The following is an 18857-nucleotide window of genomic DNA, read 5'->3' as shown; positions in this document are numbered from 1 at the left end:
CCATAAATTGTTAGACAGAAAGTACACGCACACACAAAAAACCCCTGTTGCCAAGTCTTTTCTGGAAAGAGCAGCCCATCCTCTGAGCCACCTCAGAGTCTGAACACTGTAGGCCATCATGGAATGTAACAAATCACCAGTCAGAGGCCCAAAGTTCCTTCTACCTCAGGAACTGATAAAAGTGTTGCCAAGGCGACTGCTGCCGGCTTGGCTGACAGCTGCAAGTCAGGCCAGTTTGCTGGGCGGCCGGTGCCAGGGGTACATTCAAATCCCAACACTGTGCAAGGCTGATAAGCCATTTCTCCTCCTCTTCTCCCTCCCTTTCCCACCTGTGTGACATCAGGTATTTCAAAATAGGTAACCAGGGAGGGGGGTCGAAAACGTTTGCTAATTTGCATGTGGGATTATGATGCCTTTTCGTTTTGTTTTTTAAATGATCAAAACCAAGTTCTGTTTCCTTTGTCCGATTGGTCCTGTTGACCTTTCAGACATACTTCCCAGCTTCAGTTGCTGTGCAGTAATTATCACGTGGGCTGTGCTGTCATTACAAAGCTCCCGTCTTCATAGGATTTGAGACCATTTTCAGTGAGGTCCCCTCTTTGCCAAGGTACTTCCTCCACTGGCAGTCACACGTATCTTGAATATGTCTTCTTCTTTTTTTGTTGCTTCCTGACTGCCGCCTTTCAGAGGTTTCTTTGAATGTGCGTAAAAAGAAATGATGCACTGTGTATCTGTCAGAATAGACCGAAATTTGCTGCATACGCACTTGGCTTTCAAACAAAGAGACACATGTACCCCACCACACAGCATCAGCAATTATGCGATATATTGTACAACCAGATGGGATTAGTGACAAATGTGACTTTGCATATATTCAGGAATGTTAGTTTCTTTTAGAAGAGTGTAAGAATTGTGATTTGGGGTCAAGAGTAACAAATGACTAAGTGAATGTTTTCTTAGCGCACATTATTTATGTGGTAAGAAGTCTCTTCTGAGTACTGAGCCTGTCTTCAAGACATGAAAGCTATACTGTATGGCTTCAGATTCAATTCTCACAAATTAATATTCAAGGTGGAAGAAAAAATCCACAGGTCACAGAAGTTCCAGTAATCATGAGTTGCATCCCTACAAGTTTGGTTTGTTTGTTTTTTAAAAAGTTATAGCATGCCAATGAAACAAACTTATTGTAACATAAAGTGCTTTAAAAGAGTGCTGTTGTGCCATGGTAGTGGCAAATGCTTTTGATATCAAGGGACCACAGAAGGCAGAAAACTTTGGCATCCAAATTACCATTGCCCTAGAGAATGCGTGTTACTCTCATAGCACTCTGAGGCAGCTGGTTTCCCGAAGGTGATTTAATTAAAAATGCACCAAGATGGGGGTAAAAAACCTTTGCCTGTGCAGATGTTGTTGGACTACCACTCTCATCATTCTTGATCATTGGCTATGCTGGCTGGACCTGATGGTGGAGTTTAACAAAAACTGGAGGGCCACAGGTTAGCCACCCCAGCTTTAAGGATTCACTGGTTACACTGCCTAAATTAATTTCTGTGAACACAGGAGCTATGCCTATCAAACTTTGCTCTGATTTGCGTATCCACTCTTCCACCAAACTCTTCACAGTAGCTGGTCAGAGTCAGATCCATAACGTTTTGGTGTAGCTTAGGTTGAAAGGCTTGTTTCAGATGTCATGGTCAAATACTGAGCTGTTCATGCACTTCAATTCCCTCTTTTATTTTCTTGAACATTATAACTGTAGCTTGCTGTGACATTCCAGCTGACCAAACTTTGGTCACATAAGCTATACTTTCCCTCCAAATCAAAACTTTAGGACACATGTGAACTACCTAAGTTTCTATTTCTGGTTTGGAGGCAAACTATGGTTTGCAGTAACCATAGTTTGCCTGATTTGGTCATCACAGCAAACAACTGGTACTGCAAACAAGGAAGTTAGGGAGGAAGTGCATGAAGGGAGGATGAGGAAGCGTGTAAGTCCAATACAGTCATACCTTGGGTTGAAGTCGCTTCAGGTTGAGTGTTTTCAGGTTATGCTCCGCAGCGACCCGGAAGTAACAGAACACATTACTTCCGGGTTTCGCTGCTCATGCATGTACAGATGCTCAAAATGACATCATGCGCATGCGCAGAAGCGGCGAATCGCAACCCGCGCAGGTGCAGATGCGCAGGCGTGGGGTGCGTTCGCTTCAGGATGCGAATGGGGCTCCAGAATGGATCCCGTTCACATCCAGAGGTACCACTGTACATGATTCTCTGATGATTGATCTGGGCTGCCATGTCATGTCCAAGGCAACCCAGGAAATGCCACTCTTGTTTGCAGATATGAATTTAGCTTTCACATATCTAACTCAATGCTGCAACTAGGCACTACACCACACTGGTTCTCTTTAGCTGAATGCATTGTAGATATCTAATTGCCAAATCTCTGCTCCATGAATAGACCACACATACGAAAACATGCATACCTTTGCAAATCCATCTTCCAAACATCTGTGGTAGCATACCTTTTTGACTTCATTCTGTTTTCAAAATACTCTGGAGAATGTATTCCTGAAGGAAGTGATGGAATTCCCATTATATAAACCTGAGTTCCTCACAGCTGAAGTTGGCCTGCTGTTACTTTGCCTGCCTCATAATAGCAGCAATGCCTACCAATAGTTACAGAATTTATGTGACTATATCGTTCTTTCTTTCTTTTTCTCTTTAAAGGCCTGGCAATTGTTAGTGCTAATGCTGGATAACCCTCTCCCTGCAAGTGCTTCTTTATTAACTGGCAGAGATTGCAAAAGGATCTATGAGCAGCAAGCAAGTCAGGATAATTCCTTAGTCACCTCCAGCGCTGGCCAGCCATAAAAGCGAAGTGTAAGTACCCAGAAAAAGGTAATTATCATCAGCCTTTTCAGCAGTGGCCAAAGGACAAATTGCTCTCCAAATCCATCCTTTCCCGCACTTTGCCCCAGCTTCCCATAACAGGCAGGGTTTCTTGCCTGAGCATAAAAAGCATTGGATAAAATATCAGGGGACAGCAATGGAGACAGATACACCCTCTAGAGACCTGTCAGCTAGCACTGCCACAATACATTTCTAATCCTTGGCTCCCACACACCCCTGCCCCCTAAGGACTCACTTCCTCAGCTGGGCCCTTCTTCAGATGCCCTGCATTTCCATTTTATATGGGAGCCTTGCAAGAGCAGCTTCTATTCCTAGAACTCTTCTTTCACCATAAAGGAGTTCCAGGAGTCAGACTGACTTGTTTTCTTTCAAATTGGCCCTTTAAATACGATCCTGTTTATGTTAGAAAACATGCTAAGTCTGACTGAAATGGAACACAATATGTTTTCTTTTGCTCCTCAGACAGGGAGAATTCAGAGGCTGCTCCTTCTGCAATGAATCTGGTTTATTTGCAGCATGGAGGCACAGCCTGAGTACTCTCTGATATATGAAGCATCCCTTGATTGTGCAAATGCTTCCTGATGGTGTCTTTTGTGTTCCTGTCACTCCTGATTTATTGGGCCTTTTCCACACAGAAAAAGAATTTGCATTTCAATTTCCATTACTAGTCTCCCTCTCCCCTGCAGTGTTCCACATCTGGAAAATATGCATGTTTTGCTTTCTCCCACAGACATTTCTCCAGTCTGGAGAATTCTTTAGCAGCTGGCAGGGAATGGGTTTATGGGGTTTATGCCTACTACCCATAGCTGCCTCTGCCCTGGTTTCTCCTTTGCCCCTCCCGGATTCTCTTTTCCTTGGCTTCCAGAATGGAGGGGAAGGGACAAAGAGGCTCCTCTTCCTGCTCATCTTTGTCTCCCAGCAGCAGAGCTAAAGGCCTGAGCTCTCTTCTCCTCAACCATCCTACCACATCTGTTGTCTGAGGGGCATGAGAGGGCCTTCTCTGAGATAGCCCCCAGCTTGTGGAATAAATTCCCCTCCAAGGTGCTGTCTTGTGCCATCTCTGTATGCCTTTGGCTGAGGGTGTTTTCTCTCCTGCACTGTTGTTCAGTGCGGCTATTTTGCTACCTGGCTCATTTTGCGGCTTTGTTCTACGATTTTAATGAAAATTGTACCTGTTATAATATTGTTTTGTTCTTGTAGCCTACCTTGGGACCATTTGGTAAAGAGTGGACTATAAGATCAGTCAGTCAAATTTATAGCACTGCAACCATCACAGTCTTATGAGAGTTCCCTGGCAATTGGGAGTTTGAATCTCCACCACCATGGCCACAGAACTACAAGGACACCCTCTCTCACATCTGGAGCTCCAGAGCACTGCCGCTTCTGTGCCCATACACCTTCCCCACCACAGACATTTTCTTTCTCCCCCTGTCCAAACCTGAGGGAGGATGGGGTGGGGGAGTGGCCCTCAGATTGGCAGCACATGGGAAGAAGTAGAGGCACAATCCTGAACAAGTGGTGCCAGGATACTATAAGAAGCTCATTATATCGGCATGCCAGGTGGCCTGTCATCCTTCTTACACCAACTTACATGGATGATGCATTTTGACTAGCTTTTTGCATGGGTACACATCCCTACTAATCACCCTGTGCAGGCAAAACATTGTGTTAGAACTGGCCTATTACTGATGAAACTCTGTGCTTGGAGCCTGAAATGCCTTGAGAGCAAGCACATTTTATTATAAGGTTCGGGATAGGCAAAAGAAACTATGAAATTCACTCCCAAAAGAGGCAGTGATGCCCTCCAACTGGGATGGCTTTAAAATAGAATTTGACAAATTCACGGAAGATATGGCTGCCAGTGGCTACTAGCTATGATGGCTGTGCTCTGCCTCCATTATCAGAGGCAAGAAGCTTCTTTCTGAATACCACTTGCTAGAAATCACAGGAGGAGGAGAGTACTGTTGCACTCAGGTCCTGCTTCCAGGCCTCCCATAGGCATCTGGCTGTCAACTGTGATTACAGGATGCTGGACTAGTTGGGCCAGTGGCCTGATCCAGCAGGCTTTTCTTATGTTCTCACATCACACTTGCCGAAGAATCCTGTTTCTCGGGTTCTAAAGAAATGACACCATTGCTAGAAACCTGCACTGGATGTACTGTGATATTCATTATCATTGTACCCTTCCCCCTTTTGGAGAGGAGGAATATTAATAATATTACAGTGCGTGCAAAATGTAGTAAGCCATGTTGTCTTCAAATGAGAGCTCCCTGGAGGCCTCACACCTGGAAAGCAGCAAGTATTTCTGAGACCACGTTTCAGCCGTGCAGGGAGAACAGCGTGAGCAGTTGGGTCAGGTGGAATTGGCACTGGCTCTTACCTCACTCTGTTTTTGGCTGCATGTTTTGCTGTCACAAGTGGTAAATTCCAATAGACGAGTTTACAATGCTGTGTAGATAAAACCCAGGAATACAAATCGTTTTCTCACAAGGCTACTTGAAAGTAGAGATCAGAAAGAATTTTTCAGATCCTAGACGAGTGGTTTTCAACCAGTGTGCCGTGGCACCCTGAGGTGCCTTGAATGATGGCCAGAGGTGCCACGGGCAACACTGGGCCGCTGTCCCTCTTTCCTTCCCTCTCTCCTCTGACGCCCTCTCCTGTCTCTGCATCCCAAAGGCTTGCACAGATGCGCTTATTGCAGCAGCCCTGGCTACAAGCTCCGCAGGTGAATGGTGCTTCTGGGAGGCACCTCTCTTTGAGGCATGGAGGGAGAGCAGCTCAGAAACCAGGAGTGGTGATCGCAGCTTCCCAGAGGACTCCCAAGGAGAGGGGAAAGGAGGCAGAGGGAACACTCTGCAAGGGAGATTTTTGGGAAAAGGGTGAGAGGCTGCCAGCTCTACAGGCAAGGTATGCTGCTATGCAAAGTGCCAGGACAACAGCAAGAGGCACAGACCACCCTCTTTCCTGTTTACCAAGCCTTAAATTAGTTAGAAAAACAAGCCATCATATCTGTAAACAACTTAGTTAATCTCTACATCAATCTCAGGCAAGGAACTCACCTAGCTCTAATCTTCTCCCTTATGCGCTGTTTGGCTCTTGACAATATCTAAGAGATCTAACTTTCCCCCCTGTGCTGTTTGTCTTATCTAAATTACCCCCATGAAGCTATTTGCCCTGCGGGGAGACACATGCAGGAACTATTTTGGGGTACCTGCATGTTTTAGGCGGTGTTAGTAACCACTTTAGGAAAATGAATAGAAGGACAGACATAGTGGGGTAGCACAGTTTTGCCCCTCCACATAATGCCTCTGCAGGTACAAATTTCACCACTATGCGAAGCAAAGGAATTAAACACATATTAAAATTTCAGATGGACAACCCTGTCAATGTTAGATTCTCTCGGTATCTCATTTTTCCAACCTTAAATTCAGTTCTCCGCATTTCTGCATCAGTTTGCCATTTTTTACAATAAAAAAGTCTTCTTGAAAATTTGTCAGGATTTAACTGTGAATTTCTCCTAGCACATGCCTTTCTTTATGCAATAGTAATAATAATAATAATAATAATAATAATAATAATAATAATAATAATAATATTTATTTATACCCCGCCCATCTGGCTGGGTTTCCCCAGCCACTCTGGGCAGCTTCCAACAAAATATTAAAATACAGTAGTCCCTCAAACATTAAAAGCTTCCCTAAACAGGGCTGCCTTCAGATGTCTGGTAGTTGTTGTTCTCTTGTCTAACGCACACAGTTTTGCTGGCAATTTTGCTGAACAGAATGCATTTTTGCAGGTTATTTTTACGAATATATGAATTTCATGCTTATTTCCCCTTAATGTACACATTTTTTGAGCAGTTCACAAAATCTGGACAATCATGAATTTTGAACGAAAGCTGTGTTTCAGTTTGCATATTGTTTCAGGAACTGTGAATTAGGCAGATGTGCATTAAAATGTGAAGCAAAGAGAATTTCTCCCCCATCTCTAGTTAAGATACAGCCTTTGTATGCACTTATATGCGCAAGGGGATTGGGAGAAGGGTGTTAGATATGATCATATTGAAAGTGAGGAAAGTTTTCTCTCGTAAAGTTTATCGCTGTGTGCCTTTCTCTAACAGCTGCTTTCTTGCTTCACAGCACCCTCTTAGGTTGTTTTGGAGACAGTGGCACTGTGTTTGTGCCAAAGCAATCCAGCTCTCTAGGGCTGAAACAACATTTCTTCCAGCAGAATAGTGTATTGGCTCATCTAGTCTTGTTTAAATGTCACTAGCAAAGGGACATCCACAGAGGCACCGTTCCAATGGTGGGGGAAGAAGGCGGGTAAAGAAATCTCAGTAGAGGAAGGAAGATGCACAAAGCTACTTAGAGCTGCTGTTCTTTGCTGTGCCCAAGATTAAATTGCAAAAAGGCAGCATACATTCAGAAGATTTTTACTATACAGTGGTACCTCGGGTTACAGGCACTTCGGGTTAAAGACGCTTCGGGTTACAAACTCCACTAACCAGGAAGTGGTTGCTCCAGATTAAGAACTTTGCCCCAGGATAAGAACGGAAATTGCGCACCAGCAGCGTAGTGGCAGCGATAGGTCCCATTAGTGAAAGCACGCCTTAGGTTAAGAACCGTCTCAGGCTAAGAACGGACCTCTGGAACGAATTAAGTTCTTAACCCGAGGTACCACTGTATTTTAATGGATGATATCTAGCATTAGTTATACTCAAAGTACCGTAGACCCCTTGGAATCAGTGGACATTTTAATGGTCTCCTTGAGGTATGGCTCATCATCCTATGATTATTATAATACTGTCAGGTAAGGTAAAGGTAAAGGACCCCTGGACAGTTGAGTCCAGTCAAAGGCAACTATAGGGTACAGTGCTTATCTCGCTTCAGGCCGAGGGAACTGGCGTTTGTCCACAGACAGCTTTCCGGGTCATGTGGCCAGCATGTCTAAACCACTTCTGGCACAAGAGAACACCGTGATGGAAGCCAGAGCGCACGGAAACGCCGTTGACCTTCCCACCGCAGCAGTACCTATTTATCTACTTGCACTGGTGTGCTTTTGAACTGCTATGTTTGCGGAAGCTGGGACAGAGCAATAGGAACCCACCCTGCCACGCAGATTTGAACTGCTGACCTTCCGATCATCAACAATCATCATCATCAGACCAAGCTGTCATGCACACACACTATTTAACCGAAAGGAGTTAAATTTGCATATCTTTGCACATAACACTAAATCATATTTAGAAACAAACAATGGCTTACAGTGAATTAGCAGCGTCTGTTCTTGGTTTCTGCCTGCGGTTTCTTTGCACAGAAAAAAAACACAAGTGCTGGTCTGCACATAAGACTAAGTGAACACTGTAGTTTGTTTCCTCCTTACTCAGCAAAGCAAGGGACAGGGTGGACACAATCTGAACAGAGGGTAGAATCTGAGCAGCATGTACAAGCCCACCAGTCATTCATGTAAGCCATGATTTGTTTAGGGCCTTTCAACACTTACTATTTATAGCTAGGGATTGGGGATTTTTAGTATGCTGCCACACCACAACAACATCATCATCATTTAGCTAGTATTCAGGAATAATGTGCTCAAAAAACCCCACTTTTTCTCCTACTGTTAAAAACAACAACAAAAACCCTTATTTTAATATCCAAAATGGATCATCAACATTTTCATTTATGCAGCATGTGTACAATCATTATCCTGGTTTCTGTGTGGAGGGGTTGGAGAGTCGGTGGGCATAGTCTGGAGACATCTGTTTTGCGCTGCTTCCCTCTGACCAGTGTGAGCTATCAGTTTGTGAGCTCAGTTCATAGGAAAAATATGGCAGATCGAGATGATAGCACTCAGTCAAAGTACTGCCCATAACAGCAATCATCAGCGGCAGACAAAATCAGAATTCCGGAATACTAGGCATCAATTTCTTTTTTAAGCCATGAAAGGGCTTTTGCCATGTGCATGCTTATAACGCCAACATTTAGTACCTGGAGGAGCATGTATGGGGTTTGACTACAACCATGGAACTTTTCTCAATTTGGGCACAACTCACTATCAGCATGAAAATGAAAACTCAGTAATAACAGCCACTTGCAAGCAAAGGTGTGGACAATCAGCTACTTATTCACTCTTAAAAAACATTGGATGAATAGCAACTATGCCACTGTAAACAGTAAATGCAGAAAGGCCCTTAAGACTGTGGTTTATTGCAATGTGCAAACCAGGCCAGTAGGATGAACGATAAGTGCTGCTCCTGAGAAATAATCATGTGTCATCTGAAACACAGGAGAAGTAGAACACAAATCATGCCCCTGGATATAAGAAGATACTGTACCTCTTCAATTGAATGTTCACTCAGATATTTAAATTTTACTATTTTTACCTCATATCACCATCTCGATATAAAAATATGCATCTTTTAAATATTGTGTCAATCATTCCTCTTCCTCCTCAGCACTTAAGTCTTTGAAACGATGTAGGTTCTTCTTATTATATCCCTTGCACCTATTTCCTGCTTTTACAGAGAAAGCCTACTCATGACGTACGCTCTGTGTTCCTCTGCACCCATGGCACTCATCCATGCATCACCAAGGCAAGCGGGTGAAAGTGAGCAGAGCAGAGGAATCAATAAGGAAAGTCTAGTCCAGTGCCTCGGCTCACTCCTGGAATGTGTAACATTATGCCTGCAAAAGTGATGGTGGAAGGTAAGAAACACCCGTTGCAATCAACTGACCACACTCTCACATCTTCTTAGTATATCCTCACAGCCACAACAGATGATGCAATTCTGGCCAACTCTGCAGCAAATCATAGCATATTACTAGGAGGATAAAGACAAAACTAATGACCACACAGAACACATATATTAAAGGGAAGCCACATAGGGCTATATCACTTTGTCCTCACATTCATCAAACAAAGTCATGGAGGAGAAAGCTATCAGTGGCTACCAACCATGATGGCTATATGTTCTACCTCCACCAGAGGAAGTGTCTCCATGTGCCCATTGCTGGGAATTAGAAGCGGGGAGAGTGCTGTTACACTCAGGTTGGCTGCGATGAGAAAAAAAATGGTAAACTTAAAAGGGCCTCGGGTCTGATGCAGCAGGGCTCTTCTTATGTTCTTGTGAACTGAACACACAAGTGGGAACTTGGTGGTGGAGACACTGTCGAAAGGAAACTTTGCAAAAACACCAAGATGCACAACAAAGTGGTTTGTCTTCTCAGAACCCTTAGAGGTGCCCTGCCTTAAAATCCCAGACACAAATACTCATGAGGAACCCCTAACTCATTTCCCCATCTTTTAAAGGAACAACATTGCACTGCAGAAAAGAAAAATCGCATTAGAGATGTAAGGGATGTAAGATGTTGTTATTTTTGCTCTAAGCAATCACCAGTATATTTGAAGGGCTGCCTGTTCACATCTGAATGTGCCTGTTCCCGAAGATCTTCATTAGTGGTCCCACTTCAACAGTTTAGGCAGGTGACAACTGAAGGTGGGGTGCCATCACTGAGAAAGCCCTGACCGGAATATCCTCCCCAGGAATCATCATCTGGTGCCCATTTTAGTAGCTTTTAGGCACCAGATGAAGAAAAGTTTATTATCTCAATTTCTTAGTGGATAATATTTTAGTGCAGCTTATGCTGCTAACTGATGGTTTTGTTGTTGGTTTACTTTTATTGCAGTTAATTTTTAATGCAGTTAATCACTGCATATGTATATTGCCGTTTGTCTTCAACTTTTGTATTTGCCACCCCAGGAATTAGTTTTTCAATGAAAGGCAGAGGACGGGAAAAGTAATGATGAATAAACAGTAACTTTGTAGGAGACAGAAGTTTCCAAAATATTTTTATCTATTTGCTCTATTGTTTAATTTAAAACATTTCATAGCTGCTCTTAATCGCAAATGCAATTCCAGAATGGATTATAGTTGAAATACACGTCCATGTACACTGTGCAATCAGCTAAGCAAACAAAGCAGAGAAATGACAAACAAGCCATAAAAAAATTGCATCCATCCTGGCACTGAACTCTAACGAAGGCCTGGACAAATAGCCAAGCCTTCTGCTGGCCTTGAAAACTCAAGAGGATTGGTGCTACTCAAATGCTAAAGGGAAGTGTATCTTCCCTTATGACAGCACATAGTGAGCCTCAGCTAGAGGGGGCACATCCAAAAGAACCTATTTGATGGTGACCCCTAAAATACTAAATAAAAGATAGAATCTTTATTAAGTCTGTGGCTGCATTCAGACATGATGCCAAACCATGGTTTGGTGTTATCTCTGAACCTACACTAGCTTACAAACCATGGTTTTTGAGGGGCTACCAAACCATGGTTTGAATTTAGTTTGCAAACCAATTTGTGTTGCCTGTAGTTTGCTGTTAAATTTGAGTTTACAACCACAGACAAACCATAGTTAGGGTGATTACTCCATCTCAAGAGACCGCTGCACCAAAGAGATAGGAGTGGATTTATGAGGAAGAGCCATACCTAAGTGGTTGAGTACGCACTTTACATGCAAATCACTAGCCGGCGCTGAGGGATATGTCTGCCTGGCACCCTCTAGAGCAGGCATAGGCATGTTTTGGGACTACAACTCCCATCATCCCTAGCTAACAGGACCTGTGATCTGAGATGATAGGAGTTGTAGTCCCAAAACATCTGGACGGCCGAGTTTGCCTATGCCTGCTCTAGAGTCTCTGTTGGTCAGTGTAGAGTCTACCCTAGATAGTCAAATCAAATCAAATCAAATTTTATTAAACGGTCACAGACCAGATTGGTTCGTACAGCTAGTCAGCAAAACATAACACCGGAAAAAACAAAGGACAATTTCAATACAGATTAGGCCATAACAACAATTTAAGATTGGACAGCATGAATAAGATTAAGTATTTGCCTTCGCCTGCATGTTGACATTGGAAAGCTCTTGTTTTCTGCGCCTGATAGCGGCTGCACAGAATTTAGCAACATTGATCGTAATTACAGGAACCTTATCTTCTACCAAGGCTCTCATACATTGAAGTTCTGATTCATTTTTAAGCTTTTGTAGAACTGGGGCAATAAAGGTCAGGCGTAGATCCTTGTAATAGCTACAGTGCAGCAATACATGCAAACTTGTTTCCACTTCCGATGAGCCACATGGGCAAACACGTGACTCATATGGTTTGCCCTCATATCTGCCTAACAGCAGGGCAGAGGGCAGAACGTTTAATCTGGCCAGGGTAAAGGAATGTCTGTACTTAGGTATTTGTAAATCAGCCAGATAGTTTGCGGGTGAGAACCCTCTCCCAAAGTCTCTAATTGTGGCGTGTTTATCCATTTTGCCCATATGACATTGCAGCTCTATGTCCCTAATGCGCTGGAGCACTTGACTTTTGGCTCTCTCATATCCTGCCGCTATCAAGATCTGCGGGGAGAATCCCAAGCTTCTTATCTTTTCAAACAGGGAAGCTTTCCAGGTAGAATGAAAGGTGTCTAAGAGTGTTAAGGGCGCCAAACCGGCCGGGGAAAAAATAAGTTTTAACCAGTAGTGTATCTTTAGAATCCACAAACGCGCGTTAACGGGTAGTTGTCCAACTTCTAAGCGGACAGCTATATTAGATACACAGGGAGGGATCCCCAATAAACACCGATAGAATTTTGCTTGAAATGCCTCCATAGGCGCAAAATTTTTAAAACTGCAAACCTGGGATCCATAAGTGAGTTGTGGGAGTATTTTTGCAGCAAAAACCTGGGAGGCCGCTGGAACGTATTTTCCCCCTTTCCCGTGAAAGAATCTTGTAAGGGCTTTGTTGGCCCTTCCTGCGTTGGCAATGGCGTTTTTCATCTGTTGGTGCCACGAGACCCTTTCCTGAAAAGTTATTCCCAGGTATTTGAAAGTTGCTACCTGGTCAATAGGTTGACCATTAATTCTCCATTTGTGTTTCCTTCTTTTTTTTGAAAACACCATAATTTTAGATTTGTACCCTAGATAGTATTGATCTAGATGGACCAATGGTCGGATGCAGTATAAGGCAGCTGCCTACATTCCTAATTTCTGAAGTTGAGTGCTGAGCAGATGGAAAACGAACAAAGACGAGCAGCTCTAAACCACAGCATGCCTGCTGTATATCTAGAAATACAAAACATTGTTTGATTCCTTAATTATGGTCAGCACAAAGCATGTCTTGAAGAGGTATCTAAACTGAGTCTATATCTTCCATTTTATGGGACTACAGTCAGTAGTAAAACACAACTGATCAGATGAAATGGCCATATTTAGGATTACACAACTTAAGACTCAGATAGTACTATGATCACTAGTACAGCTGGATGGGTTGCTAAATGTGACATATAAAAACCAGACTAGGTCTTGCCATTTACAACCCGAGAGGCTGTGATCTCACTTATTTGTCTGCAGGAAAAACAGAAGCACAGGAGCAAAAGGAGGAGTTCAGACAGAAACTATTCGATTGGCATGGTTTTGTGATCACAGTGTGTGTGGTGCTCCAAAGCACAACTCCCACGGGGTACCCTGTAGACTTGGTGGATTGTGAGCACTGAAGCAGCTTGCTCCATACTGTCATAGGCAGAATTTTATGCCACAGAAGGAACAGAACAGATGTGGAAAGCCAAAAACATTCCCCATTTCTTTATTGTCCCTGTCTACAGAAACCGCCTGCAGCTCTTGCGGCCCTCCGCATTTCTGTGAGTTGGTAATTTCTTTACTTTCACTTCTGAAATTTCTGCAAGATGAAGGGATGCAAATAAGTAAGCTGCCTAGAAGTTGCCGATCAGAAGGTTGGCGGTTCGAATCCCCGCAACGGGGTGAGCTCCCGTTGCTCGGTCCCTGCTCCTGCCAACCTAGAAGTTTGAAAGCACGTCAAAGTGCAAGTAGATAAATAGGTACCGCTCCAGCGGGAAGGTAAATGGCGTTTCCGTGCACTGCTCTGGTTCACCAGAAGCGGCTTAGTCATGCTGGCCACATGACCCGGAAGCTGTACGCCGGCTCCCTCGGCCAATAAAGCGAGATGAGCGCCGCAACCCCAGAGTTGGTCACGCCTGACCTAATGGTCAGGGGTCCCTTTACCTTTTACCTTTACAGCAGTTACCAGATTTGAAAAAAGCAAGGTTTGGTGGGGTTGTTAAAGCTTGTGCTTTTACTAATTAAAGATGGATAATTGCACAATGAACCTGGAATGGAAGGGGGTGGGCACGTATGATTGGGGCAAATTAAGCAGTGTCACAGGATGTTTCAGAACAACAGCTTTAGCAAGCTCAATGTTCTGTGTATATATATTTTTTTAAAGTCCAGTGCTCAGATGACGGGTGGAGGTGGGGCTTGGTCCTATCTTGTGTTTTTAGGACTTTAATCACTTTATTTCAGGGCTCCATGTGTGAGAGGATGATGGGCAAACACTAATCCATGCAGAGAAAGTCCTGATGGGACACTTTCCAAGACTGCAATGCAACATTGCACGCTTAATACTATTGAACTCAGTAGGAATTGCGTCCAAGCCAGCTTGTGTAGGAGAAAAAAAGAATGAAAAGGAATTGATAATATCCCTTACAGTGGGGGGGGGGAATCTGTCCCTCCAGTTGTTGCTGACCTACAACTCCCAGCATCCCTGGGGCCTTTGGCCATGCTTTCTGTGGCTGATGGGAGTAGTTCAGCAACATCTGGAGGGCCAAAGGTTCTCCCCAACCTTTACCTTACATGTTACATTTTTAGTACAGTGGTACCTCAGGTTACATACACTTCAGGTTACAGACTTTGGGTTAGGTTAAGAACTTTGCTTCAGGATGAGAACAGAAATCGGGCTCAGGCGGCGCGGCAGCAGCAGGAGGCCCCATTAGCTAACGTGGTGCTTCAGGTTAAGAACATTTCAGGTTAAGAACGGACCTCCAGAACGAATTAAGTACTTAACCTGAGGTACCACTGTACTTAGAACACAAAGGGAAAGGTTCAGCCACCAGCATTTTGCTGTTACATAACAGTTTAAGACTGAATCATAGAATCATAGAGTTGGAAGAGACCACAAGGGCCATCGAGTCCAACCCCCTGCCAAGCAGGAAACACCATCAGAGCACTCCTGACATATGGTTGTCAAGCCTCTGCTTAAAGACCTCCAAAGAAGGAGACTCCACCACACTCCTTGGCAGCAAATTCCACTGTCGAACAGCTCTTACTGTCAGGAAGTTCTTCCTAATGTTTAGGTGGAATCTTCTCTCTTGTAGTTTCACTGCATCTCCAGTGGTGATACATTGTGTGGCCAATATTTGATATATCCCGCTTCAGCTCTCTTTTAAATTCCCAATGCTTTCTTTATTAGATGCATACATTTAATTTTACTGAATTTGGCTTGAGATGCCACACACTTCCAAGTGTGTGAACCAGGAAGCTGAAAAGCCCTGCCACCTTGGGAACAGCAAATCTGGGTTTGCTGTGGAAATGGGTTGGTAGATTGACGGTGGCGCTTTTATTAATTCACTTGTTTATTTGCCATATTTATATTCTGCCCTTTACTCATAGGTCTCAAAGCAGAACTACATTAAAATCAGAACAAATCTAAAACATATACAGTATAGCAAACATGAATTCCATACAAATTAAACCAGCAGTAGGAATGAAAATCCAGCCCAGTGTACCTTAAAGGTAAAGGTAAAGGCAAAGGGACCCCTGACCATTAGGTCCAGTCGTGACCGACTCTGGGGTTGCGGCACTCATCTCGCTTTATTGGCCGGGGGAGCCGGCGTACAGCTTCTGGGTCATGTGGCCAGCATGACTAAGCTGCTTCTGGCGAATCAGAGCAACGCACGGAAACGCCATTTACTTTCCCACCGGAGCGGTATCTATTTATCTACTTGCACTTTGACATGCTTTCGAACTGCTAGGTTGGCAGGAGCAGGGTTAGCCATCCTCAAAATCCTGGGCAAAGAGGTACATCTTCACCTGACACAACAGCAACAGCCATGTTGGGTTAAGATGCACCTCAGAGGGTTAGCTGTTTATATTTATTTCACTGGGTGGTGATTAGCTTGCTGATGATAGACCACTTCATAGATGGCTTGACAGGGCAAAGGTACTCTGCTATAGAGAGGAGGGGGAATAGTGGCAGGGATGGCCTTTGGTAATCTTTGGTAATATGGTGCCCTAAGTGAGCCCAAAATCCGTCTCTCCCAAATGGATCTTCTCAATTGTGGATCTTCTCAAATTTGCGCCCCCCTCAGTTTGGCACCCTGTACGGGGGAACCACCAGCGCCATACTAAATCTGGCGCTGAATGTTGGGCTCACCTTGTTGTCCCACATCTGATCCTGGGCAGCTTGGGACCATTAAGTAGGCTCAAGGGGACCAAGAGAATCATCTTGCTTCACAACGACCTCCTTCGCAAACCCAGTTGCCTCCCGCCACCTCAGCTTTCATAGAGCACAATGGAATACAGGCTGGGCAAGGGATTTGGAAGAGGAACGGAATCTGTAAGTGAGAGGAGGCAATGCTCTCCTGAGTAGTTTCAGGCAGAGCACTAAATTGGAAGCAGAACAAACAATCTCTTGAAAGCAAACCCTTTGGTTTATTTATTTATTTATTTATTTATTTAGCTCTTCTCATGGGGTTTGCACTCAACTTATAGTCACCTCTAGTCAATAAAGTTTTGTAGAGTTTCAAAAGCCTACAAAACCTGCCTGGCCAATGTTTGTACATCATTGTTGTGCCCTCTAAGCACATTTATTTCTTTTAAAACCCTATAGTCCCCCCTATAGTCAGCTGAAATGTGTGACACTTACTAGTTGTAATCCATGGCATGCTCTGGCTTTCCGCTGCTACAGCCTGCAGTATGAGGAAGGAGAAACAGGTGCAGGATGAAACGGCAGGGGCATGAAGACTGCAAGAAGGAAAGTGCATTTTTCTCCCAATGTCATCTCTAGATGAAATGGGAAGGAGCAGCTGCAATCCTGAACTAAAGCACTGCATGCTGCAACATTTTGCTGCAGGGTCCTCTTTGTTTAATTCTAGACTGCTGCACAAACATACCCCAGTAGTTTAAAATTCCAACTTTGCAACAAGATAAAAGCTGGCTGTGACTGAGAGAAATCCTCTTTTTTTGTCCTTTCCACTATGAAGGCACTTTCTTCTTAATACTTGTCACTGCCCCCCATTATTCTTGGATTTCCCCATTACCCAATTATGTCTCTTGCAAGGCTCTCAGCGTTACATGTCATGTAATGGATTTTGCCACACATGCCTCAATGGGGGTCCTGAGAGTGCCAGATAAATCATCTGGTCTCAATACATAATTAAGAAGTTTGGGTCTATCACATAGTACAGAAGGGCTTGTCTTTGATGTTGCAAAACACTAGGCCTACTACAGGCATAACAAGCCCCCCCATTGGGCTGACACATATACTGCATAGTTTTTGCAGCTCTTGCCTCCAGGAGCTTTTCAAACAGGATTACTCTTCAATTCCTGGGAGTCGTATCAGGACTCTGCAAATGCCCTATCCCTTCCATTCCTGAGCATCACACAGATTTGTTTCATGTGCGCCGTCGCAGCCTTCCTTTATTCTTCCCCAGAAATCTGTCATCCTAGACGCTTCCCAAGGGTTGCTCATCATTACTCCCGTATAACCCAAGATTCAAATTAATTACTACTTAGTTGAGCAAGTAATGGACAGTCCCCATTGGCTTCCCTTACAGTGTTCCTCTTACGGCAGATCGGCTATGCTACTTCCCAATCAGTTTCTCCTACAATGCATCCGTCATTATCATTGCTGGCTCTACAATGAGCCCAACTAAGGAGGATGCTTCAGCGGATGATTTTGGGAGGGGCGGCAGACTGAGGTCCTACCTCACCTCCTCCCACCCTGACTGGTACCTAACATAGCAGGCACACACTGTTAGGGAAAGAAAGTCAAAGCATGGTGGCAGGAGGAGGCAGTGGTGGAAAGAAGCAAATGGTGGGAGAGGCTGTAAAACAGACCAGAGCATCACTAGGTAGGTTCAAGCTGCAAATCCCTCTGAACTCAGTAGTGCTTGCAGCTATGTAAGCATTCATAGGACTGGGCTGTAAGTCCCATTGAACTCTATATAATGGTGCTGCTAAAACCAACAAGATTGATTTGACAGAAGTGATTGGGATCAATGGATCTGCATTCTCAAAAGGGATTCTCATCTCTCTTTTGACAGACTGGAAGTGGGATAAAGTAAATGGATATGCTTGGAAGTTCCATTCAGAAGATTTTTCATTTTTATTTTATTCCATTCTCCTCTGCTGTCCCCAGAGCTTCTTTCCAAAATACCAGTCTGCAATTAAACATTTTTCTATCCCTTCAAGTGTGTCCTCAAACACACAATTTTGGTAATACCCCATATCCACTCACATCCCTTGTCTCTAGCCTGACTTGATGCAATTGCATTTGCTCACATTGATCGATTGGAACCCTCCCAACACCCTTCCCCCAGTGTAAAACTTATAGGGCTGGGGGTGAGGGGGGAGAGAGATGACTTTGATATCAACTGAACCATTTCAGCTCCCGTTGATTTCAATGGAATAATTAAGCATGCCAATCTTTCGCTAGAAAGTTCAATACATTCCCCTGCATATGTTGACTCAGTGGTAAGCGCCATCATCCTGAATTGGACTTAATCAAATGCTAAGCATGCCTAGGATCACAGACTTGGAGGTGCTTGAGTGGCTTCTGATTTCAGACTGCAATCCTGTAAACCTAATCCTGCAGTTATCTTAGTTTTGTATTTTTAATATTATCAAACCCACTGCCCCCCCCCCGACTAAAGGCTAGGTTTGGTAGGGTGGGGTTGGGTTGGAGGTGGGTTTTTTTTAACCACCCACAAACAAACAAATCTATGCACATTTTCACAGGGGTAAGCACCCCAAACATAACGGAACCTTTCCCACTCAAGTAAAAATCCTCACTATTACAAGCTCCTTAAACTGCATTGTTAAATT

At 44.0% G+C, this 18857-nt stretch overlaps 1 protein-coding gene and 1 long non-coding RNA gene across 6 annotated transcripts in view; one reads left to right on the top strand and one right to left on the bottom strand.

The window, feature by feature from the left end:
- CACNA1I (calcium voltage-gated channel subunit alpha1 I) overlaps positions 1 to 18857 on the bottom strand; it is a 292566-nt gene that overhangs the window by 175172 nt on the left and 98537 nt on the right. The gene's annotated exons all lie outside the window — the stretch shown is intronic.
- Positions 186 to 3955, top strand: LOC309350666. Of its 2 annotated transcripts, none has more exons than XR_014160486.1 (3): positions 186 to 343; positions 2728 to 2880; positions 3776 to 3955. It is a non-coding gene; the product is annotated as an uncharacterized lncRNA (long non-coding RNA). The 2 variants fall into 2 exon arrangements; XR_014160487.1 differs by having other exon boundaries at positions 186 to 357.

This window comes from Podarcis erhardii (genome assembly GCF_964252035.2).
Source record: "Podarcis erhardii genome assembly, chromosome: 10".
Classification (NCBI taxonomy): domain Eukaryota; kingdom Metazoa; phylum Chordata; class Lepidosauria; order Squamata; family Lacertidae; genus Podarcis; species Podarcis erhardii.
Note: the sequence above shows the minus strand (reverse complement) of the source record. Positions and strands in the feature narration are given on the sequence as shown.